The following is a 26,043-nucleotide window of genomic DNA, read 5'->3' on the forward strand; positions in this document are numbered from 1 at the left end:
TGTATTCAAAAAAGTGATACTGCCTTCACGTCCCTCTGACATTCGCTGTACTCTGAGAGGAATCAGGCTTCAACAATGCTGAGAAGCGCATATCAACGTAGAAATCTTAGCACAAACTTACTTCACCACCTCCATAGGAGGCAAAGTTTGTAAAACTGAATTGTGGGTGTGGTGAGGGGTGTATTTATAGGCATTTTGAGGTTTAGGAAACTTTGCCCCTCCTGGTAGGATTGTATATCCCATATGTCACTAGCTCATGGACTCTTGCCAATTACATGAAAGAAAACATGGAGGAAAAGCAGACCTTAAATGCTGGATCCTACAAAAAATAAAACCAGGAATTAGGGGAGGAAATATGGAAACTCTGCTCCTCAGGGAAGAAACAAAATGGGTCTTCTGGTTACAAACCATGGCTCCAAAAGGTCTGAATGAACAACTCAGTTTTGGTTCATTCTATAAAAGGATTACAAGAAACTGAAGATCTACTACCCTAACCAAGATATGTGGGGGATAATGATTTCTACTATTGCACCATTTGTCCATACCCAGATACATGAAATGTATTATATCTAACAATATCTGAAATAGCTTAGAGACCAAAAAATGTGGAATACACTATATTATTATTTTTTATGGGATCTTGGGAGTAAACGCTATATATCATCCCCATAAGATTAACATTCTAAAGATTTCTCTATAAATGAAGAAAATGAAATGTGCTTTTATTCTACCTGATCCAGTTTTTTACCACTTTATCTGTATAGAGATGTTTATCCAATAATGCTATAAATATAGTACTAATATGGATTGCTAAAAAGAATAACCTCCTTTCTTTAGCTATGTACTCTCCACCCAATATTGAAGCATATTTCTTCACACAACGATTTTTTAAACTTAGACATATGAAATGTATTATATACAATAATTCCTTATATACATTAGAGACCAAATAAGTGGGTAATACCATATTTATGGGATTTTGAGATTATACACTGTGTATCATCTCCACAGGATCTCTATTCTATGGATTTCTCTATAAACGGAAAATATAAAATGTCCTACTATGTTTTACCGGATCCATCTTGTTTAGCACTTTATTTGTATAGAGATGTCTGTGCATTAACACTATGAATATGGTACCTACATGGATTGAGAAAATGGACAAACTCTGTTTCTTTGGAACCTTGCACTATGTACTCACCACATATATAAAAAAAATTTGAAGTACACTTTCTTCAAACAATGATCGTATTTTCAATTAATAAATTTATAAAACGCTTTGGCGTCCCCTTTTCTTGTGTCCCTTTCTACCTGACTGAACTTGAAAATATAGTGAGATATACTTTAGTATTATATCAATATCACAAATACATTTGGCAGATGGATGTTTTGTTAAACATATTTGTCAGATGTAAACCGAACATGATGAGTGCGATAAAAATATGCTATCAACTTACTTTTTGTCTGATCAGACGGTGTGTAAACATAGAGGTCACGTGAGTACATGACGTCATCAATGCAATATGATTGGCGATTGCTAGTACGCGTCCGGAACACACACCCCTTTCCAGATTAACTGGCCTGGCCTTAAATATGGACATGTACGAGGACGCTCCGCGCCTTTGAGAAATCAGTTGGCGAAACGCGCGTCAGGCATTCGTACTGCTTCTCCTGTATTTAATTCTGTCAGAAAACTAGTTGTTGTAATTAATAGCTGTTGGCCTTAACTGGCATTTGATCACTTTTTATGGGTTAAAATTTAAATCTCCATAAGAAAAACCGCTTAATTTAACATTGATCTTTTGAATGGAAGAAAATGCTCTAGAGGTTTTAACCTTGTTCTAATTGTGTTTGCATTCTCTCGATACCTAATTTTCTCTAAGTGGTTGAAGGAGATACCCTAATAATTAAAGATAAGAAAACATCTATGCACCACTGCTCTATATGGCAGTAATACCAACTATACTTATCTGATGTTTAGGTATAATTCATATGTATTTACAGGAGAAGTATGTGATACATTTTTTTGTGTTCCTTCCTTGAACACATTTTTAAATTCTATCCTTTCTATGTATGTCATGATGAATACTGATACTATTCCTGATTTTTAAATTTTATAACCTTACACCAACGGTATTTAGAGTCTGACCCCCAGTCATAGCACTTATATTATCCGTTTTAAAGGAGTATGATATGTGGTAGTAAGATATGATATCTGATAATCAAACTATTACACTCTATAACAAGTTGGCTAAAATTAATTGCGATCATGGTGACAATTACTTATATGATATAGTCCCAGACCGATTACCTAAGAACTGATGGGGTAACCCAGATAGTGATTTTCTGATAACTCACTATAAGGTGATATTTCTAAACTGCCTGTTCTATGTACCTGAGTTTAACAGTAAATAATTGAACTATCCCATTCAGAACAGTTTGGCTTACATTATTTGTGAATGTGGTGACTAAACACTTATAGACTATAGTCCTAGACCGCCTCTAATACTGTTATACCTAATAGCTGGTGAGGTACCCTTAATATTGCTTCTCTGATAACTTACTGTAAGGTCATATCCCAGTACCGCCTATATTATACTCTATAGATCACCATTGAGTAATTGATTAACTTTTAATGTTGTTTCTCTATAATGCCTGTCGGTGTAACTTATATGTATCATCATTTTTTCCTTTTTTTATCTCTTCTTTGTTGACAATTTTAAATTGAATAATAAAAGTTATATTTTATTTAGTTCATAGCTGTTCTCCCGGTCCATAACTTAATCATACATACTAAGTCTCTTATTTAAGTGTGCCCTGAAATACCTCTGTGCTCCACTCTATCCTTTTTCTTTTTTTCTTTTTTTTTCAAATCAGCTTTATTCATATAATAAAGGTTGTACAGCATAGAAGAGAAAATACATCGCAAAACAGATATTACATTTTATGTGTTTTTCGAGGCAAAACGCTGATATAGTGAAATACTGTGAGCAATATAAATACATAAGAAATATGAACAAAGACAAAAAATGTATAAAGATAACAACAATAATCTGCAATAATTAGATGTGGCAAACATCTAAGGTAATCGTAAAGTCATGGATATATTAAGCTCAAGACACAGCTCTCTGTATGGGGTGAGAATGAGTACAGTTTCTAATCAGTGATACTCCTCGTGTATGAATGTGTCCCATGTCGTTGTCAACTGAATATAAAGGGCCTCCTGTCCATGTAGTATGTAAGAGTATTCCTCTAATTTTAGAATTTGGTGAAATTTATTATACCATTGGGCCAGGGTCGGGATTTCTTTGCTTTCTAATTTTGGGCAATAAGTGTTTTCAGGCTATTACTAGCTATGTATATAATTTTTTTCTTATAAGTCGGGAGTTTTCGAGGGGTATTATTGAGTAACCAGGGGAGTGGGTCAAGGGGTAACACTGTGTTTAACATTTTGGATATGGTTTGAGCCACACTGTCCCAACGGTCATGTATAAGAGGGTATGTCCACCATATATGTCCCATATTCCCTATAGAGGCATCGCATCTCCAGCATTTGTTGCTGGTTGACGAGAATAGTTTGTGTATCCTGCTAGGAGTGAGATACCAGCGTTGTATGACACTCTATCCTTTTTCTTTCAATGTTAACATTGCAATCTGATGTTTTTATGGTGGAACAATTGTGTAACTATGTTTCCATTTTGTTCATTATCAAATTGTTGCAAATTTTGGGATCAAATAATGTAGCCTAACATTGCTTCCGTCAGCAGGTTTACCTTTTTTTATTTTAATCCCTTTGCTTTAGAACCAGTTCCAATCATGAAGGTAACTGAACAGTTAAATTTACTTACATGATTACATCACAAATTAAAGTTCACAGATGATTGGATGATCTGTTTTTTAAATTCAAAGGTGTTTTACCTGTGTCCTTTATCTATGAGTCAGCGCCCTGTTGTGACGTGAAATGCGTAAGAGATGAGCCCTTTCCGTGGTGTATTTTGTAATTTTTTACATGTTCTAATAAAGCCTTTTTTAATGTTGCTCTGTAGCAGCTTTTTCTTCCTGCATAATGTAGCTGGCACTCTCACACAGGACAGTAAGCTGTTAATGAGAAAGAACACTGTAGCTGGCACTCTCAGATAATAAACTAAGATTATATTGATAATGCATACTGTAGCTGGAACTCTCCCATAGTACAGTAAGTTGGTACTGAGAAGGTATACTGTAGCTGGCACTCTCAGACAGTATAGTAAGTTGGTATTGAGAAGGTATACTATACAGGGGTCAAGTCGAGCAGGAACGCATGGGAACGGAGTTCCTGCACTATTCTTGCAGGAGGAACTAAGTTACCTCTGGACAGAGAACAGTAAAACATCTTCAGTAAACACTGCTGCTGCTGCTGGTAGGAGGAGCTGGAGCACAGTCTGGTTAGAGGGATAGTGAGATCCTCTAGTAATGGGCAGTAACACTTCCTACAATACACTAAATGTAAGACTGTCAGTGGTCCTGCTGTGTTATCACCCCACAATGTGTGTAGCACACGATGTTTACATTTTCTGTAAGACTTGGTCTGGGGCTCCCCTCAGCAGAAATAGGACTATTGCACCTTAAGTGGGTGAGACTCTGACAGAGGGGGATTCTCAGGCCCAAAGGCAACCATTCAACCCTTTATTGGATTTAATTTGCTTTCAATAACCAAAGTGTATAGATTATCTACATATAAATACAGTGTGTATATATATATATATATATATATATATATATATATATATATATATATATATAACAAAAATAATTGTAAGGGTGTTGAGAAGGTATACTGTAGCTGGCGTTGTCAGACAGTACAGTAAGCTGGTATTGAGAAGGCATACTGTACCTGGAACTCTCAGATAGTATAGCAACATTTGGATAGTAGAGTTAGCTTGTATTGAGTAAACTTACTGTAACTGGCATGCTCAGACAACAGGGTAGGCTGATATTTAGAAGATATACTGTAGCTGGCACTCTAAAATGGTACAATAAGATGGTATTGATAGGGCATACTATAGCTGGCACTTTTGTATAGTACAGTTAACTGGTATTGACAAAGACGTGCTGTAACTGGCACTCTCAGACAGTACAATATGCTGGTATTGAGAAGGCATACTATAGTTAGCACTTTTGGATAGTAAAGTAAGCTGGTTTTGAGAAGGTTTACTGTAACTGGCACTCTCAGACAACACAGTAGACTGGTATTTTGAAGGTATAGTGTATCTGTCACTCTCAAACAGTACAATAAGCTGGTATTTAGAAGGTATATGGTAGATGGCACTCTCTGACAGTACAATAAGATGGTACCGAGAACACATACTGTATCTGGCACTCTGCGACAGTACAGTAAGCTGGTATTGAGAAAGTTTACTCTAGCTTGCACTTTTATATAGTACAGTAAGCTGGAAGTGGGAAGGCATACTGTAACTGTCACTCCCAGACAACACAGTACCCTGGTATTGAGAAGGTACACTGTAACTTGAAATCTCAGACAGTGCAATAAACTGGTATTGAGAAGGCATACTTTAACTGACACTCTTGTACAGTACAGTAAACTGCTTTTGAGAAGGCATACTATAGACGGTACTTTTGGATAGTACAGTAAGCTGGTACTTAGAAAGCATACTGTATCTGGCACTCTTAGACAGTACAGTATGCTGGTATTGAGAAGGAATACTGTAGCTGGCCCTCTCAGACAGTATACGCTGGTATTGAGAAGGCATACTGTAGTTGGCACTCTCAGACAGTATATTAAGATGGTATTGAGACGGCATACCTTATCTGGCACTCTCAGACAATACAGTAAGCTGTAGCTGGCACTCTCAGACAATAAAGTAAGCTGGTATTGAAAAGGTATACTTTAGCTGGCATTCTCAGACAGTACAGTAAGCTGGTATTGAGAAGGCATACTGTAGCTGGAACTCTCATATATTATGGCAAGATGATATTGAGAATGCATGCCTTAGCTGGCACTCTCAGACAGTACAATAAGCTGGCATTTAGAAGGCATACTACAGTTAGCACTTTTGGATAGTAAAGTAAGCTGGTATTGAGAAAGTTTACTGTAACTGGGACTCTCAGACAACACAGTAGACTGGTATTTAGAAGGTATAGTGTATCTATGTTTACATTTTCTGTGTGACTTGGTCTGGGGCTCCCCTCAGCAGAAATAGGACTATTGCACCTTAAGTGGGTGAGACTCTGACAGAGGGGGATTCTCAGGCCCAAAGGCAACCATTCAACCCTTTATTGGATTTAATTTGCTTTCAATAACCAAAGTGTATAGATTATCTACATATAAATACAGTGTGTATATATATATATATATATATATATATATATATATATATGTAACAAAAATAATTGTAAGGGGGGCGGAAGTCTTGGTGAGTTCCCACACTTTTTTTGTAGGACTTGACCCCTGATACTATAGCTGGCACTCTCACACAGTAGAGTAAGTTGGTATTGAGAAGGCATACTGTAGCTGGCACTTTTGGAAACAACAGTAAGCTGGTATCCATAATGCATACTGTAGCTTGCAGTCTCAAATAGTACAGTTAGCTAATATTGAGAAGGTGTACTGTAGCTGGTATTCTCAGATAATACCGTTAGCTGATATTGATAATGCATTCTGTAGCTGTCACTCTGAGATAGTAAAGTAAGCTGGTATTGAGAAGGCATACAGCAGCTGGCACTCTCAGATACTACAGTAATCTGGTATTGAGAAGGCTCACTGTAGTTGGCCTTCTCAGATATTAAAGTAAGCTGGCATGAAGAAAGCATAATGTAGCTGGTACCTTTGGATAGTACAGTAAGCTAGTAGTGAGAAGGCATTCTGTAACTAAAACACTCAGGCACTACAATACGCTAGTAGTGAGAAGGCATACTGTAGCTGGATCTTTTGGATAGCACAGTAAGCTGGTATTGAAAAGGCATACTTTAAATGGCTTGATCAGACAACACAGTAAACTGGTATTGAGAAGGTATACTGTAGCAGGAACTCTCAGACAATACAATAAGCTGGAACTCTCTTATAGTACAGAAAGCTGATATTGAGAAGGCATACTGTAGCTGTCACTCACCAATAGTACAGTAAGCTGGTATTGAGAAGGCATGCTTTAGTTGGAACTCTCAGACAGTACAATATGCTGTTATTGAGAAGGCAATTTGTAGCTGGCACATTCAGACAGTACAATATGCTGGTTTTGAGAAGGCATAATATAGCTGGAACTTTTGGATAGTACAATAAGCTGGTTTTGAGAAGGCATACTGTAACTGTCATTCTCAGACAGTACAATAAACTGGTATTGAGAAGGCATACTGTAGCTGGCACTCTCAGACAGTACAGTAAGCTGGTATTGAGAAGGCATACCTTATCTGGCAGTTTCAGACAGTACAGTAAGCTGGTATAATGAGATTGTATACTGTAGCTGGCACTCTCAGACAGTAAAGTAAGCTGGTGTTGAGAAGGTATACTGTAGCTGGCGTTGTCAGACAGTACAGTAAGCTGGTATTGAGAAGGCATACTGTACCTGGAACTCTCAGATAGTATAGCAACATTTGGATAGTAGAGTTAGCTTGTATTGAGTAAACTTACTGTAACTGGCATGCTCAGACAACAGGGTAGGCTGATATTTAGAAGATATACTGTAGCTGGCACTCTAAAATGGTACAATAAGATGGTATTGATAGGGCATACTATAGCTGGCACTTTTGTATAGTACAGTTAACTGGTATTGACAAAGACGTGCTGTAACTGGCACTCTCAGACAGTACAATATGCTGGTATTGAGAAGGCATACTATAGTTAGCACTTTTGGATAGTAAAGTAAGCTGGTTTTGAGAAGGTTTACTGTAACTGGCACTCTCAGACAACACAGTAGACTGGTATTTTGAAGGTATAGTGTATCTGTCACTCTCAAACAGTACAATAAGCTGGTATTTAGAAGGTATATGGTAGATGGCACTCTCTGACAGTACAATAAGATGGTACCGAGAACACATACTGTATCTGGCACTCTGCGACAGTACAGTAAGCTGGTATTGAGAAAGTTTACTCTAGCTTGCACTTTTATATAGTACAGTAAGCTGGAAGTGGGAAGGCATACTGTAACTGTCACTCCCAGACAACACAGTACCCTGGTATTGAGAAGGTACACTGTAACTTGAAATCTCAGACAGTGCAATAAACTGGTATTGAGAAGGCATACTTTAACTGACACTCTTGTACAGTACAGTAAACTGCTTTTGAGAAGGCATACTATAGACGGTACTTTTGGATAGTACAGTAAGCTGGTACTTAGAAAGCATACTGTATCTGGCACTCTTAGACAGTACAGTATGCTGGTATTGAGAAGGAATACTGTAGCTGGCCCTCTCAGACAGTATACGCTGGTATTGAGAAGGCATACTGTAGTTGGCACTCTCAGACAGTATATTAAGATGGTATTAAGACGGCATACCTTATCTGGCACTCTCAGACAATACAGTAAGCTGTAGCTGGCACTCTCAGACAATAAAGTAAGCTGGTATTGAAAAGGTATACTTTAGCTGGCATTCTCAGACAGTACAGTAAGCTGGTATTGAGAAGGCATACTGTAGCTGGAACTCTCATATATTATGGCAAGATGATATTGAGAATGCATGCCTTAGCTTGCACTCTCAGACAGTACAGTAAGCTGGTATTGAGAATTTATACTGTAGCTGGCACTCTCAGACAGTACAATAAGCTGGCATTTAGAAGGCATACTACAGTTAGCACTTTTGGATAGTAAAGTAAGCTGGTATTGAGAAAGTTTACTGTAACTGGGACTCTCAGACAACACAGTAGACTGGTATTTAGAAGGTATAGTGTATCTGGCACTCTCAAACAGTACAATAAGCTGGTATTTAGAAGGTATACTATAGATGGCACTCTCGGACAGTACAATAAGCTGGTATTTAGAAGGTATACTGTAGATGGCACTCTCGGACAGTACAGTAAGATGGTACTGAGAAGGCATACTGTAGCTTGCACTTTTATATAGTACAGTAAGCTGGAATTGGGAAGGCATACTGTAACTGTCACTCCCAGACAACACAGTAACCTGGTATTGAGAAGGTACACTGTAACTTGAAATCTCAGACAGTGCAATAAACTGGTATTGAGAATGCATACTTTAACTGGCACTCTTGTATAGTACAGTAAACTGCTTTTGAGAAGGCATACTATAGACTGTACTTTTGGATAGTACAGTAAGCTGGTAATTAGAAAGAATACTGTATCTGGCACTCTTAGACAGTACAGTATGCAGGTATTGAGAAGGAATACTGTAGCTGGCCCTGTCAGACAGTATAAGCTGGTATTGAGTAGTCATACTGTAGTTGGCACTCTCAGACAGTATATCAAGCTGGTATGGAGAAGACATACCTTATATGGCACTCTCAGACAATACAGTACGCTGTAGCTGGCACTCTTAGACAGTAAAGTAAGCTGGTATTGAAAAGGTATACTGTAGCTGGTATTCTCAGACAGTACAGTAAGCTGGTATTGAGAAGGCATACTGTAGCTGGAACTCTCAGATAGTATAGCAAGATGATATTCAGAATGCATGCCTTAGCTTGCACTCTCAGACAGTACAGTAAGCTGGTATTGAGAATTTATACTGTAGCTGGCACTCTCAGACAGTACAATACTCTGATATGGATACCTGGCACTCTCAGACAGTACAATAAGCTGGTATTTAGAAGGCATACCATAGCTGGCACTTTCAGACAGTAAAGCAAGCTGGTATGGAGAAGACATTATGTAGCTGGAACTCTCAGACAGTATAACAAGCTAGTATTGAAAATACATAGGGGCCTATCTATCAAGCGCCGAACGAAGCTTGAGGGCCCTTGTTTCTGGCGAGTCTGAAGACTCGCCAGAAACACAAGTTATGGAGCAGCGGTCACAAAGACCGCTGCTCCATAACCCTGTCTGCCTGCTCTGACAGGAATCGCCCATTGGCCGTGAGTCTGCAGGGGGCAGCGTTGCACCAGCAGCTCTTGTGAGCTGTTGGTGCAAAGCTGAATATGGAGAGCGTATTGCTCTCCGCATTCAGCAATGTCTTGCGGACCTGATCCGCACTGTCGGATCAGGTCCGCACTGTCGGATCAGGTCTGCAAGACATTTGTTAAATTTGCCTCATAGTTTAGCTGGATCTATTAGACAGTATAACAATCTGGTATTGAAAAGGCATACGTTAGCTTGCACTCTCAGACAGTACAGTAAGCAGGAATGGAGAAGCCATACTGTAGCTGGCAGTCTCAGACAGTATAGCAAGCTGTTATTGAGAAGGCATACCTTAGCTTGTGCCTTAGACCGTACAGTAAGCTGGTATTCATTTTTCACTCTCAGATAGTACAGTAAGCTGGTATTGAGAAGGCATACCTTATCTGGCACTCTCAGACAGAACTGTGAGCTGGTATATTGAGAATGTATACTGTAGCTGGCATTCTCAGACAGTAAAGTAAACTGGTGTTGAGAAGGTATACTGTAGCTGGTATTATCAGACAGTTTAGTAAGCTGGTATTGAGAAGGCATACTGTAGCTGGAACTCTCAGATAGTATAGCAAGCTGATATTGAGAAGGCATACCTTAGCTTGCACTCTCAGACAGTACAGTGAACTGGTATTGAAAATGTATACAGTAGCTGACACTCTTAGACAGTACAATACACTGGTATGGATACATGCACTTTCAGACAGTACAATAAGCTGGTATGGAGAAGACATTCTGTAGCTGGAACTCTCAGACAGTATAGCAAGCTAGTATTGAAAAGACATAGTTTAGCTGGAACTATTAGACAGTATAACAATCTGGTATTGAAAAGGCATACCTTAGCTTGCATTCTCAGACAGTACAGTAAGCTAGTATTGAGAAGTTATACTATAGCTTGCACTCTCAGACAGTACAGTAAGCAGGAATGGAGAAGTCATACTGTAGCTGGCAGTCTCAGACAGTACAATAAGATGGTATTAAGAAGGTATACTGTAGCTGGCACTCTCAGATAGTACAGTAAGATGGTATTGAGAAGGCATAACTTATCTGGCACTCTCAGACAGTACTGTAAGCTGGTATATTGAGAATTTTTACTGAAGCTGGCACTCTCAGACAGTAAAGTAAGCTGGTGTTGAGAAGATATACTGTAGCTGGCATTCTCAGACAGTATAGTAAGCTGGTATTGAGAAGGCATACTGTAGCTGGAACTCTCAGATAGTATAGCAAGCTTATATTGAGAAGGCATACCTTAGCTTGCACTATCAGACAGTACAGTAAGCTGGTATTGAGAATGTATACAGTAGCTGGCACTCTTAGGCAGTACAATACACTAGTATGGATACCTGGCATTCTCAGACAGTACAATATGCTGGTATTTAGAAGTCATACCATAGCTGGCACTCTCAGATAGTAAAGCAAGCTGGTATGGAGAAGAAATCCTGTAGCTGGAACTTTCAGACTGTATAGCAAGTTGGTATTGAGAAGACATAGTGTAGCTGGAACTATTAGACAGTAAAACAATCTGGTATTGAAAAGGTAAACCTTACCTTGCACTCTCAGACAGTATAGTAAGCTTATATTGAGAAGGTATACTGTAGCTGGCACTCTCAGACAGTACAGTACACGGGAATTGAGAAGTAATACTGTAGTTGCCTCAGACAGTATAGCAAGCTGGTCTTGAGAAGGCATACCTTAGCTTATGCATTAGACAGTACAGTAAACTGGTATTGAGAATGTATACTGTAGCTGGCACTCTCAGACAGTACAATAAGATGGTATTAAGAAGGTATACTGTAGCTGGCATTCTCAGACAGTACAGTAAGCTGGTATTGAGAAGGCATACATTATATGGTACTCTCAGACAGTACAGTAAGCTGGTATATTGAGAATGTATACTGTGGCTGGCACTCTCAGACAGTAAAGTAAACTGGTTTTGAGAAGGTATACTGTAGCTGGCATTCTCAGACAGTACAGTAAGCTGGTATTGAGAAGGCATACTGTAGCTGGAACTCTCATATAGTATAGCAAGCTGATATTGAAAAGGCATACCTGAGCTTGCACTCTCAGACAGTACAGTAAGCTGGTATTGAGACGGTATACTGTAGCTGGCACTCTCAGATAATACAGTAAGCATGAATTGAGAAGTCATACTGTAGCTGGAACTCTCAGATAGTATAGCAAGCTGATATTGAGAAGGCATACCTTAGCTTGCACTCTCAGATAGTACAGTAAGCTGGTAATGAGAATGTATACAGTAGCTGGCACTCTCAGACAGTTCAATACACTGGTATACTCTCAGACAGTACAATAAGCTGGTATTTAGAAGGCATACCACAGCTGGCACTCTCAGATATTAAAGCAAGCTGTTATGGAGAAGACATTCTGCAGATGGAACTTTCAGACAGTATAGCAAGTTGGTATTGAGAAGACATAGTGTAGCTGGAACTATTAGACATTAAAGCAATCTGGTATTGAAAAGGCATAGCTTAACTTGCACTTTCAGACAGTAGTAAGCTAGTATGGAGAAGGTATACTATAGCTGGCACTCTCAGACAGTACAGTACGCAGGAATTGAGAAGTCATGCTGTAGCTGGCAGTCTCAGACAGTATAGCAAGCTGGTCTTGAGAAGGCATACCTTAGCTTGTGCCTTAGACAGTACAGTAAACTGGTATTGAGAATGTATACTGTAGCTGGCACTCTCAGACAGTACAATAAGATGGTATTAAGAAGGTATACTGTAGCTGGCACTCTCAGACAGTACAGTAAGCTGGTAATGAAAAGGCATACATTATCTGGCACTCTCAGACAGTACAGTATGCTGGTAATGAGAATGTATACAGTAGCTGGCACTCTCAGACAGTACAATACACTGGTATGGGTACCTGTCACTCTCAGACAGTACAATAAGCTGGTATTTAGAAGGCATACCACAGCTGACACTGTCAGATAGTAAAGCATGCTAGAATTTTCAGACAGTATAGCAACTTGGTATTGAGAAGACATAGTGTAGCTGGAACTATTAGACAGTAAAGCAATCTGGTATTGAAAAGGCTTAGCTTAACTTGTACTTTCAGACAGTATAGTAAGCTAGTATTGAGAAGGTATACTATAGCTGGCACTCTCAGACAGTACAGTACGCAGGAATTGAGAAGTCATACTGTAACTGGCAGTCTCAGACAGTATAGCAAGCTGGTCTTGAGAAGGCATACCTTAGCTTGTGCCTTAGACAGTACAGTAAACTGGTATTGAGAATGTATACTGTAGCTGGCACTCTCAGACAGTAGAATATGATGGTATTAAGAAGATATACTGTAACTGGCTGTCATAGACTACTGTCTCTTTAAATACAATTATGCACCTTCCTGCAGCTGCCAATAAAGGGAACACCTCTTTCCTGTTTCCCTGCTTGATTATTAGCATTGAATAGGGATAGTTAGTTAGTTAGTTAGTTCAGACGTTCTCCCCAGGTTCTATGCAAAGACCGTTTGTATCTCCAAGTATCTTTTACCTACTCAAAGATTGGCGCATTATTCTCCTCAATCAATCCTACCTTCTAATTAAACTCTTAGATTGTAATGAGCCTTGGGAACTTTATACAGCTTTTTGCCGTTCTGATAAACATAACAATCCGCCTCTGTCTGCAGAGCTACCTGTCAGCTGCGCTCCTCTCAGTCGAGTGATGTCATCCTGTACTCACATGCTCTCTCTCCGCTTTCAGCTACTCAAGTCAGGCTACGGCCTAAACGGACGCTGTGAACGGATTATCAAACAGCCTCTCAAGGGGATCAGTGTGGTCAGATCTCTCTACACATCCACACAAAACGAAGTGTCTCTGAGACTCACAAAAGACCGCAAGTATATGTGCAGACTGGTTTCATGTTAAGGTATTCAGTTATATGAACTTTGTGAACTGTAAGAACTTCTCCTCAATCATATGCTGAACTGCTAGAGATTGTGTTTCTATCATTTACCAAGCATAATCCAATTCTACTACTTCATGGTATTTTGTGAATCATATATTTGCTAGTTGCAGAGTTCACTTAATTCAGTTCCTTCATTCGTGTGCCTCATTAAGTAACACAATTTAACTGCTTGTTACTTTGTGTATTATTATCTACTGTTTATCAGTACTTGCTATTTCTTTTCAATCTCTCTCATAAACCACTGTGAGCTGAGGAGGAATAAGTAGCTACAAACTATCACTATTAATTGTGTTCATATCCAGAGAAAGGAATTGGACACTACACTGGCACTCTCAGACAGTGCAGTAAGCTGCTATTGAGAAGGCATATCTTATCTTTCACTCTCAGACAGTACAGTAAGCTGATATATTGAGAATGTACTGTAGCTGGCACTCTCAGACAGTAAAGTAAGCTGGTGTTGAGAACGTATACTGTAGCTGGCATTCTCAGACAGTACAGTAAGCTGGTATTGAGAAGGCATACTGTAGCTGGAACTCTCCTATATTATAGCAATCTGATATTGAGAAGGCAATTGGTATTGAAAAGGCATGCCTTAGCTTGTGCCATACAGTAAGCTGGTATTGGGAAAGTATACTGTAGCTGGCACTTTCAGACAGTACAATACGATGGTATTAAAAAGGTATACTATAGCTGGCACTCTCAGGCAGTAAAGTAAGCTGGTGTTGATAAAGTATACTGTAGCTGGCATTCTCAGACATTAGAGTAAGCTGGTATTGAGAAAGCATACTGTAGCTGGAACTCTCATATAGTATAGCAAGCTGATATTGAGAATGTATACTGTAGCTGGTACTCTCAGACAGTGCAGTAAGTGGGAATTGAGAAGTCATACTGTAGCTGGCAGTCTCAGACAATATAGCAAACTGGTATTGAGAAGGCATTCCTTACCTTGGGCCTTAGACAGTACAGTAAGCTGGTATTGAGAATGTATACTGTAGCTGGTACTCTCAGACAGTAAAATAAGATAGTATTAAGGCATACTGTAGCTGGCACTCTCAAACAATACAGTAAGCTGGTATTGAGAAAGGCTTACTGTAGCTGGAACTCTCATATAGTACAGTAAGCTGGTATTGATACAGCATACTGTATTTGGCACTCTCAGACAGTACACTACTGGTATTGAGTAGGCATACTGTAGCTGACACTCTCACACAGTACAATGCACTGGTATTGAGAAGGCATACATTAGCAGGCCACTTGTAATCCAGCCTTTAGTGAATTAATAATTAACACCTAGATTACAAGTTTTGCGTTTGTGTTTTAACTCTGGAAAAATGGCCATTTCAGCATTAACACAGCCATTACGAGTCTTGTCGGTATAGCTGTACCGCAATTATGTTTTTTCATGGGATTCCCATAGTGCTGCCATTATGAGATTTGCAGTGAGGCTAAAAAACTTGCGTTCCAGCCTATACCGACACGATCCGTACCTCCATCTGAGAGCAGTAGTTATGAGTTTTACGCAACAAAATTGTTACACAAAACTCATAACTAAAGTGTTACAAAGTACACTAACACCCATAAACTACCTATTAACCCCTAAACCGAGGCCCTCCCGCATCACAAACACTATATTAAATTTATTAACCCCTTATCTGCCGCTCCCAACATCGCCAGCACTAATAACATTTATTAACCCCTATTCCACACTATACTAAATATATTAACTCCTATTCTGCCGCTCCCTGACATCGCCACCACTAAATAAAGTTATTAACCCCTAAACTTCTGGCCTCCCACATCACTACCACTAAATAAACCTATTAACCCTTAAACCGCCAGCCCCCCACATTGCCAAAAACTAAATAAACTATTAACCCCAAAACCTAACAACCCCCTAATTTTAAATTAAAATTTAATCTTAAAATAAATAAAAACTCACCTGTGAAGTTAAAAAAAAATAAGTTTAAACTATAAATTAAACTAACATTACTATTATCTATTATACTAAAATTAAAATAACTATCAATTAAATAATTTAAATTACTTATTAAAAAAAAACTAACACTACTAAAAAACATTAAATCTACTTTTACAAAAAATTAAAAATACTAAATTACAAAAAAATACAAAAATACTAAATTACAAAAAATAACAAATGAAAGTATCCAAAATAAAAACAATTACACCTAATCTAATAGCCCTATCAAAAAAGCCCCCCAACATAAAAAACCGTAGCCTACAATAAACTACCAATAGCCCTTAAAAGGGCCTTTTGTAGGGCATTGCCCTAAAAAAATCAGCTCTTTTCCCTGTAAAAAAATGCAAACCCCCCCAACAATAAAACCCACAACCCACCCACCCCCAAAAAGAACAAACCTAACTAATCTACCCATTGCCCTGAAAAGGTCATTTTTATGGGCATTGCCCTTAAAAGGGTATTCAGCTCTTTTAGAATTGCCCAAACCCTAATCTAAAAAAAAAAAACACCCAAAAAAACCTTAAAAAAAACAAACCTAACACTAACCCCTCTTCAGGTACTCACAGTTGCTGAAGTCCAGTATGAACAATCTTCATTCTAGCGGCTCCATCTTCATCCAGACGGCTCCACCTTCATCCATCGAGGGACCGGCATCTTATTCATCCCTGCGAAGGTCCAAGTCGGAGGTCATGATTTGAACAGTCAATAGGATTTTACCAGCCCTAATTTCTATTGGCTGATTTAATTTTTTCAGTCAATAGGAATGCAATGGTACCCCCAGTATAAAATGGGTACCTTGCATTTGAATCCCCAGTGTGCGGCAGACGATTGCTCTTTTCCCTGTAAAAAAATAACCCCCCCAACAGTAAAACCCACAACCCACCAACCCCCAAAAAGAGCAAACCTAACTCTAAAAAAAACTAATCTACCCATTGCCCTGAAAAGGGCATTTGTATGGGCATTGCCCTTAAAATGACATTCAGCTCTTTTTCTTACCCTTAAAAGGGCAATCAGCTCTTTTAGAATTGCCCAAACCCTAATCTAAAAAAAACCCACCCAAAAAACTTTAAAAACATAACACTAACCCCTCTTTAGGTACTCACAGTTGCTGAAGTCCGGTTTGAACAATCTTCATCCCAGCGGCTCCATCTTCATCCAGATGGCTCCACGCTCATCCATCGAGGGACCGGCATCTTCTTCATCCCTGCGAAGGGCAGAGCAGTCGATGCACGGAGGTCCAGGCTCTGATTTGAACAGCCAATAGGATTTTACCAGCCCTAATTTCTATTGGCTGATTTAAATTTTTCAGTCAATAGGAATGCAATGGTACCTCCAGTATAAAAGGGGTACCTTGCATTTGAATCCTCAGTGTGTGGCAGATGATCGCATGAAAAGGACCTCCACGTCGGATCGATGGACCTCTGCCTGGACCTCCACCTTGGACCTCCACCTGGATCTCCATATTGGACCTCCACCTGGACCTCCGCCTTGGACCTTCTCCTGGACCTCAGCCTCTGCGCATCAACCGGTCCGCCTCTGCAGGGATGAAGAGGATGCCGGTCCCTCGATGGATGAAGATGGAGCCGCCTGGATGAAGATGGAGCAGCTGGGATAAAGATCATTCAAGCTGGACTTCAGCAACTGTGAGTACCAAAAGAGGGGGTAGGGTTAGGTTTTTTTAAGGTTTTTTTGGGTGTTTTTTTTTTAGATTAGGGTTTGGGCTTTTTGTAAAAGAGCTGAATGCCCTTTTTTTAGGGCAATAAAAAGAGCTGAATGCCCTTTTCAGGGCAATGGGTAGATTAGTTTTTTTTAGTTAGTTTTTTTATTTTGTAAGTTTGGGGGTGGGGGTTTGTAATGTTAGAGGGGGTTTGTTTTTATTTTTTTTAAAAAGAGCTGATTTCTTTAGGGCAATGCCCTACAAAAGGCCATTTTAAGGGCTATTGGTAGTTTATTATAGATTAGGGTTCTTTTATTTTGGGGTGTTTTTTTTAAACAGGGTATTAGAAAAGGAATCATTTTTATTATTTTGAATAATTAATTTGTTATTTTGTGTAATGTTTTTTTTTCTTATTGGGGTGGGGATTTTTTTTAGAATAGCCATTTTTTTATTTTTAATGAGCAGCAAAATAGCTGAATTCCCTTTTAAGGGCAATGCCCATACAAATGCCCTTTTCAGGGCAATGGGTAGATTAGGTTTAACTTTATTTTTATTTTGTGGGTTTGGGGGTTGGGGGTTTGTATACTGTTAGGGGGTGTTTGTTTTTCGTTTTTAGAAAAAGAGCTGATTTCCTTAGGGCAATGCCCTACAAAAGGCGCTTTTAAGGGCCTACAAAAGGCCCTTGGTAGTTGAATATAGATTAGGGTTTTTATTTTGGGGTGTTTTTTTTTTTATAAACAGGGTATTAGAATATGAATATTTTTTCTTATTTTGGATCATTTTCAGCTAGATTACGAGTTGTGCATTAGGGTTAAAAAGCAGCATTGAGAGGTCCCAACGCTGCTTTTTATTGCCCGCTGTTATTACGAGTCTTCAAATAACAGGCTCACCATTCACTTTTTTTGGCCAGACTCGAAAATACCGCAAATCCACTTACGTCAATTGCGTATCCTATATTTTCAATGGGACTTGCTCATTGCATCAGTCAATAGGATTTTTTTCTACCTTAATTCCGATTGGCTGATAGAATTCTATTAGCCAATCGGAATTGAAGGGACGCCATCTTGGATGACGTCATTTAAAGGAACCTTCATTCTTCAGTTGGACATTGTTTGAAGAGGATGTTCCGCGTTGGATGTCTTGAAGATGGAGCTGCTCTGTGCCGGATGGGTGAAGATAGAAGATGCCGCCTGGATGAAGACTTCTGCCCGTCTGGAGGACCTCTTCTGCCCGGCTTGGATGAAGACTTCTGCCCGTCTGGAGGACCACTTCGCCCGGCTTCGTTGATGACTTCGGCCCGGTTGGGTGAAGACTTCTCAAGGTAGGGTGATCTTCAAGGGGTTAGTGTTAGGTTTTATTAAGGGGGGATTGGGTGGGTTTTAGAGTAGGGTTGGGTGTGTGGGTGGTGGGTTTTAATGTTGGGGGGTATTGTACTTTTTTTTACAGGTAAAAGAGCTGATTACTTTTGGGCAATGCCCCGCAAAATTTTAAGGGCTATTTGTAATTTAGTATACGGTAGGGCTTTTTATTTATTTATTTATTTTTTTATTTTATTAGGGGGATTATATTAGGTGTAATTAGTTTTAAAAAATTGTAATTATTTTATTATTTTCTGTAATTTAGTGGGGGGGGGTTTCCGTACTTTAGATAATTTTATTTAATTGTAATTAATTGTATTTAGTTTAGGTAATTAATTTAATTATAATGTAGTGTTAGGTGTTAGTGTAACATAGGTTAGGTTTTATTTTACAGGTAAATTTGTATTTATTTTAACTACGTAGCTATTAAATAGTTAATAACTATTTAATCACTATTGTACCTAGTTAAAATAAATACAAAGTTGCCTGTAAAATAAAAATAAATCCGAAACTAGCAACAATGTAACTATTAGTTATATTGTAGCTATCTTAGGGTTTATTTTATAGGTAAGTATTTAGTTTTAAATAGGAATAATTTAGGTAATTGTAGCAATTTTATTTAGATGTATTTAAATTATATTTAAGTTAGGGGGGTTAGGGTTAGACTTAGGTTTAGGGGTTAATAACTGTAATATAGTGGCGGGGAAATTGGGGGTGGCAGATTAGGGGTTAATAAATATAATGTAGGTGTTGACGATGTTGGGGGCAGCAGATTAGGGGTTAATAAGTATAATGTAGGTGGCGGCGATGTCCAGAGCGGAAGATTAGGGGATAATAATAAAATGCAGGTGTCGGCAATGTAGAGGGCGGCAGATTAGGGGTTAATAAGTGTAAGATTAGGGGTGTTTAGACTCTTGGTTCATGTTAGGGTGTTAGGTGTAGATATAAAATGTGTTTCCCCATAGGAATTAACAGGGGTGCGTTAGGAGCTTTACGCTGCTTTTTTGCAGGTGTTAGGTTTTTTTTCAGCTGTATCGCACACACAAGCCGGCTTTTCAAAAACTTGTTCGTTTCGCACCCTCTATAGCGCAAAACTTGTAATCTAGGTGAAAGAGAATTAAGTATAAAACATGTAATATATAACATGGGTATAAATATTTACTCAAGCAAACCTTGCCATGTTTTTAATTACAAGGCAGAAACATAACTTTTTCTTGAATTGAAATACAAGAGAGCTTTATTTGAAGCTACTCAGACATTCAGCGAAAATGTAAACAGGTCCAATAAACATGCTTGTTTATCCCATTCTCTGACACTGCAAGAGGGAGTTAACCAAGAAAAAAGATGAGAAATTGAAACTATATAATATTTTTCCTTTATAAACTGATATAAAGAAAAATACATCATATGAAAAACACAGCCAACCATTACATTATGTGAGGAAATTTGTGTTTTGAGAGTGATCTTCAGGTTTCTTAGGAACTTAAAGGGACATAAAACCCAACTAAATCTTTTATTCATCTATAAAGCATACAATTTAAACAGCATACCAATTTACTTATTTTATCTAATTTGTTCCATTCTCTTGGTATCCTTTGCTGAAGGAATAGCAATGCACTAGTGGGAGCTAGCTGAACACATTAAGTGAACCAATGACGAGATTCAAATATGTGCAACCGCCAATCAGTAGCTAGATCCCAGTAGTGCAGTCTACCTAGGTATGCTTTTCAACAAAGGATACCAGAAGAACAAAGCAAATTAGGTAATAGAATTTAATTAAAATTGCATAATCTATCTGAATCATGGAACTTTAATTTTGACTTTCATTTCTCTTTAATGCCAGAGAGTGGTTGTGCAGTATTAAGAGAATTATTGGTGACACTTTTTGTTTTTATGGTATCTGCTAAATATGTAACATTTGAGATTTTTTTATTATTATGTTTATATTTTTGTCTTCTTTTAAATGGAATGTAAATTGCTACTTTTCTAGAATAAATGTTGTAATTTGCTGTTTATATTGATTATTTTAAAGGGACACTGAACCCAATTTTTTCTTTAATGATTCGGATAGAGCATGCAATTTTAAGCAACTTTCTAATTTACTCCTATAATCAATTTTTCTACGTTCTCTTGCTATCTTTATTTGAAAATCATGAATGTAAATCTTAGCAGCCAGCCCATTATAGGTTCAGCACCATGGATAGTGCTTGCTTATTGGAGGCTGACATTTACCCACCAATAAGCAAGTATAACCCAGAATCTCAACCAAAAATGGGCCGGCTCCTATGCATCACATTCCTGCTTTTTAAATAAAGATATCAAGAGAATGAAGAAAAATTGATAATAGGAGTAAATTAGAAAGTTGCTTAACCCCTTAAGGACAATGCCATTTTTCAATTTCTTTCCCTTAAGGGCCAGGGCTATTTTTACATTTCTGCGGTATTTGTGTTTAGCTGTAATTTTCCTCTTACTCACTTACTGTACCCACACATATTATATACAGTTTTTCTCGCCATTAAATGGACTTTCTAAATATACCATTATTTTCATCATATCTTATAATATACAAAAAAATTGAAAAAAAAAAAACTTTTTCTAACCTTGACCCCCAAAATCTGTTACACATCTACAACCACGAAAAAACACCCATGCTAAATAGTTTCTAAATTTTGTCCTGAGTTTAGAAATACCCAATGTTTACATGTTCTTTGCTTTTTTTTGCAAGTTATAGGGCAATAAATACAAGTAGCACTTTGCTATTTCCAAACCACTTTTTTTCATAATTAGCGCTAGTTACATTGGGACACTGATATCTTTCAGGAATCCCTAAATATCCATTGACATGTATATATTATTTTTTAGAAGACATCCCAAAGTATTGATCAAGGCCCATTTTGGTATATTTCATGCCACCATTTCACCGCCAAATGAGATCAAATAAAAAAAATCGTTCACTTTTTCACAAATTTTTTCACAAACCTTAGGTTTCTCATTGAAATTATTTACAAACAACTGGTGCAATTATGGCATAAATGGTTATAAATGCTTCTCTGGGATCCCCTTTATTCAGAAATAGCAGACATATATGGCTTTGGCGTTGCTTTTTGGTAATTAGAAGGTTGCAAAATGCCACTGCCCATCACACGTGTATTATGCCCAGCAGTGAATGGGTTAATTAGGGAGCATGTAGGGAGCTTCTAGGGTTAATTTTAGCTTTAGTGTAGTGTAGTAGACAACCCCAAGTATTGATCTAGGCCCATCTTGGTATATTTCATGTCACCATTTCACCGCCAAATGCGATCAAATAAAAAAAAATGTTAAATTTTTCACAATTTTAGGTTTCTCACTGAAATTATTTACAGACAACTTGTGCAATTATGGCATAAATGGTTGTAAATGCTTCTCTGGGATCCCCTTTGTTCAGAAATAGCAGACATATATGACTTTGGTGTTGCTTTTTGGTGATTAGAAGGCCCCTAAATGCTGCTGCGCATCACACGTGTATAATGCCCAGCAGTGCAGGGTTAATTTTAGCTTTGGCGTAGAGATCAACCTCCCACCTGACACATCACACCCCCTGATCCCTCCCAAAAGCTCTCTTCCCTCCCCCACCCCACAATTGCCTCCCCCATCTTAAGTACTGGCAGAAAGTCTGCCAGTACTAAAATAAAAAGGTATCTCTTTTTTTATAGCATATTTACATATGTTGCTGTGTAGGGTCCCCCCTTAGCCCCCAACCTCCCAGACCCCCCCCCCCCCCCCCAAACAGCTCTCTAACCCTCCCCCTCTACCTTATTTGGTGCCATATTATACAGTTTATACAAAAAAAAATATTTTTTTTATTTTTTTCTGTAGTGTAGCTTCCCCCCAAAAAATACCTTCCCCCATCCCCTCTCAGATCCTTTAGCAATTTATTAACCCATTCCCTCCTCCCCCCTTTCTCCCACTTAGAAGTATATTTTTTCTGTAGTGCAGCGTTTCCCACCCGCTCCCTCCCCATGCACGCGCCCGTCCGCCACCCTTCGTGCGCACCCCCAATGACCATGCCCCCGATCCCGCCCCCCTCTTAATCATAAAAGCTTCCAGCAGCTTTAAACCACCAACGTCGTACACGGTAGGTCGCTGGTATTAAAAGAACAGTTTGTGCAAGACGTACCCTGTACTATATGAGTTGATAAGGGGTTAAAATTGCATACTCTATCTGAATCATTAAAGAAATAAATTGCGTTTAGTGTCCCTTTAAGTACTTTATCGAGTGTTAAAGTAAAAGCCACTAATCATTTCAAATTTTATATTTCATACAATATTATTGAACATTTATTCCTGCTGGACTTTCTCCAACGAGAACATATTTTTCAAACAAATTCATATAGTTTTAAAATTCTGAATTGAGTTAAATGAATGTGTCTACCAGACACATCTGTGAAACATGCAGCTAACACATTCAAATTGAAGCAAGGTCAACTCAACCTTTTATCTTTGAATTTTCATTGTAATGTTTAGCAGTTGTGTTTATCAAGTAATGATCATGTTATAATTTTACCTGAATTGCTTCAAGATCGTCATAAGCACAATCCATTTATCAAGGCAAGTTCAATAGGAGACAACTTAGTTTTTGCCTTACATCTGAATTGCATACAAATGTGTATTGCCTCACTGCAAAACTCCAATGTACAATTCAGTATTAGAGTGGTGTAATGGTGTGCTGGACCCAAATGTGCTAATTATGGGTAACAGAGTATCTTTTTAAATGAGTGGAGCGCTAATAGTTACATGTTAGCAAAAAGGGGTTTATCTCAGGTGTTTGTGCACGTCAGGTTTTTAGCTCTGGTTAACTGTTTCGCTAAACAAAAAAAATACATTAAAAATATTAAAAAGTATAGTTACACTCTTAATAACACTATCTAGAAAAAATATTTAAAAAGAAATATTATACAAAAAAAGTTATATGGGCTCAAAGATATGAGGTTTAAAGTAGTAGAAAAAAAAGCAAGCAAAGGGCTTTAACCTAGAGGTACATACCTATACATGTCTAAATATGTATACGTATATACTGTATATATATATATATATATATATATATATATATATATATATATATATATATATATATATATATAAATATATGTATATATGTATGTACAGATGTATTTATGTATTTATATGTGTATATATGTAATTACAGACAAATTTACGCATATAAACACATCAATACATTAGTCACAAGTTGTTTGGAAGGGTTTCAAGAAAAAAACTCTACTATCATCTAAAAACAAACTCAAGTGTCTTCAGTTTGCCAAACACTACTGGAACTTCAAATGGGATTGGGTTCTATGGTCAGATCAGGGGTCAAGTCGAGCGGGAACGCATGGGAACGGAGTTCCTGCACTATTTTTGCAGGAGGAACTAAGTTCCTTCTGGACAGAGAACAGAGATGCTTCAGTAAACACTGCAGCCGCTTCTGGTGGGAGGAGCTGGAGCACAGTCTGGTTAGAGGGATAGTGAGATCCTGTCAAGGATTTACCAGACTGTATAAAATAAACCAGTATTTATAAATATAAGTTTTGGAGCTCTTGTATAAATCAACCCAAATAATATATTCAAGCTCAATAATGTTGCAGAGATTTGGTTTGGAGGGAGTCAATTAATGATGTTAGAGTGGAGTTGCCAGGAATTTTCCTCAGGTCCGTAACCCTTCCATTTAACGAAGTATTCAAGTTTACGATGTTTAATCCTGGAGTCAAGAATCCTTTCTACCTCAAATTCTTCCTGACCATCAACCATAATCGAAGGAGGTGGTGTCTGATGTTGAAGACGAAGATTAGGAATACAGGGTTTCAACAGAGAGATATGAAATGATGGGTGTATTTTATTTAAATCAGGTATATCTAGGATTACTGCATTTGGGTTTATAATCTTTTTGATAGAGAATGGTCCAATACATTTGTTGGCCAATTTTTTACTGGGCAGTGAAAGTTTAAGCTATTTAGTTGATAGCCAAACTAAATCTCCAATGCTGTAGTTCAGATTTGGTCTATGTCTTAAATCATAATAGAAATGTTGTCGTCTTTTTGCCTCTGTGTGATGTGTTTTGATGATATTGAGTCTATTCTGTAAAGACTTAGAGTAGTCTGTTGCAGCAGGAGAGTTGACATTAAAATTGGAAATCATTAACGTAGATGGATGATATCCATAAGTAGCAAAGAAAGGGGACATTTTTGATGATGAAGAAATTGAGTTGTTATATGAAAATCTGCATTTGGTAGGTATGAAGCTCAATCATCTTGAAGATGTGATACATAGGATCTTAAATATTGTTCTAGTGTTTGGTTTAACCTTTCTGTTAAACCATTTGTTTGTGGATGGTAAGAAGTGGAATATCTAGTATCAATCTTTAAAATTTTACAAAGGGATCTGAAAAATCAGAGGAGAATTGTGTACCCTGATCGGTGATTATAGTTTTAGGTAAACCATTCAATCTTACTATAGAGCTGAGAAAAACTTCTTCTGTTGCCTTAGCAGTTGGTAAGCCTGTAAGAAGTGTGAAATGTGCTAACTTGGTTAAATGGTCTACTACTACAAGGATTGTGTTATAACGTTGAGAGGTGGAAAGTTCAACTATAAAATCCATTGAAATTGTAGACCATGGTACATCAGGAATTGGTATAGATCTTAAGTATCCAATGGGATTTTTGTGATCAAGTTTGTTTCTTGCACAAATATTACAGGAGGTTACATAATTATGAATTAATTGGTCTATTTGGGGCCACCAGAAATGTCTTTTGATAAGTTCTGTGGGTTTTTTTGTACTCCCAAGTGTCCAGATAATGCGTTGCCATGGTAATGGCCTAACAGAAAATCTCTAAGCTTATTAGGTACATACACATTTTTGAGTGATAATATAAGCCAGAAGATGGGTCTATAACACAGTCTATGGGTGGTATATCTCCACTGGACAAAGCTTCGAGTATCTCTTTTTCAAAGTAGATATAGAGCCCAGGAATTTTATACTTAAAGGATCTTTGTCTGGATAATGGTCATGTATTCTAGATAAAGCATCTGCTTTAATGTTATAAGA

This window comes from Bombina bombina, chromosome 4, assembly GCF_027579735.1.
Source record: "Bombina bombina isolate aBomBom1 chromosome 4, aBomBom1.pri, whole genome shotgun sequence".
NCBI classification, from domain to species: domain Eukaryota; kingdom Metazoa; phylum Chordata; class Amphibia; order Anura; family Bombinatoridae; genus Bombina; species Bombina bombina.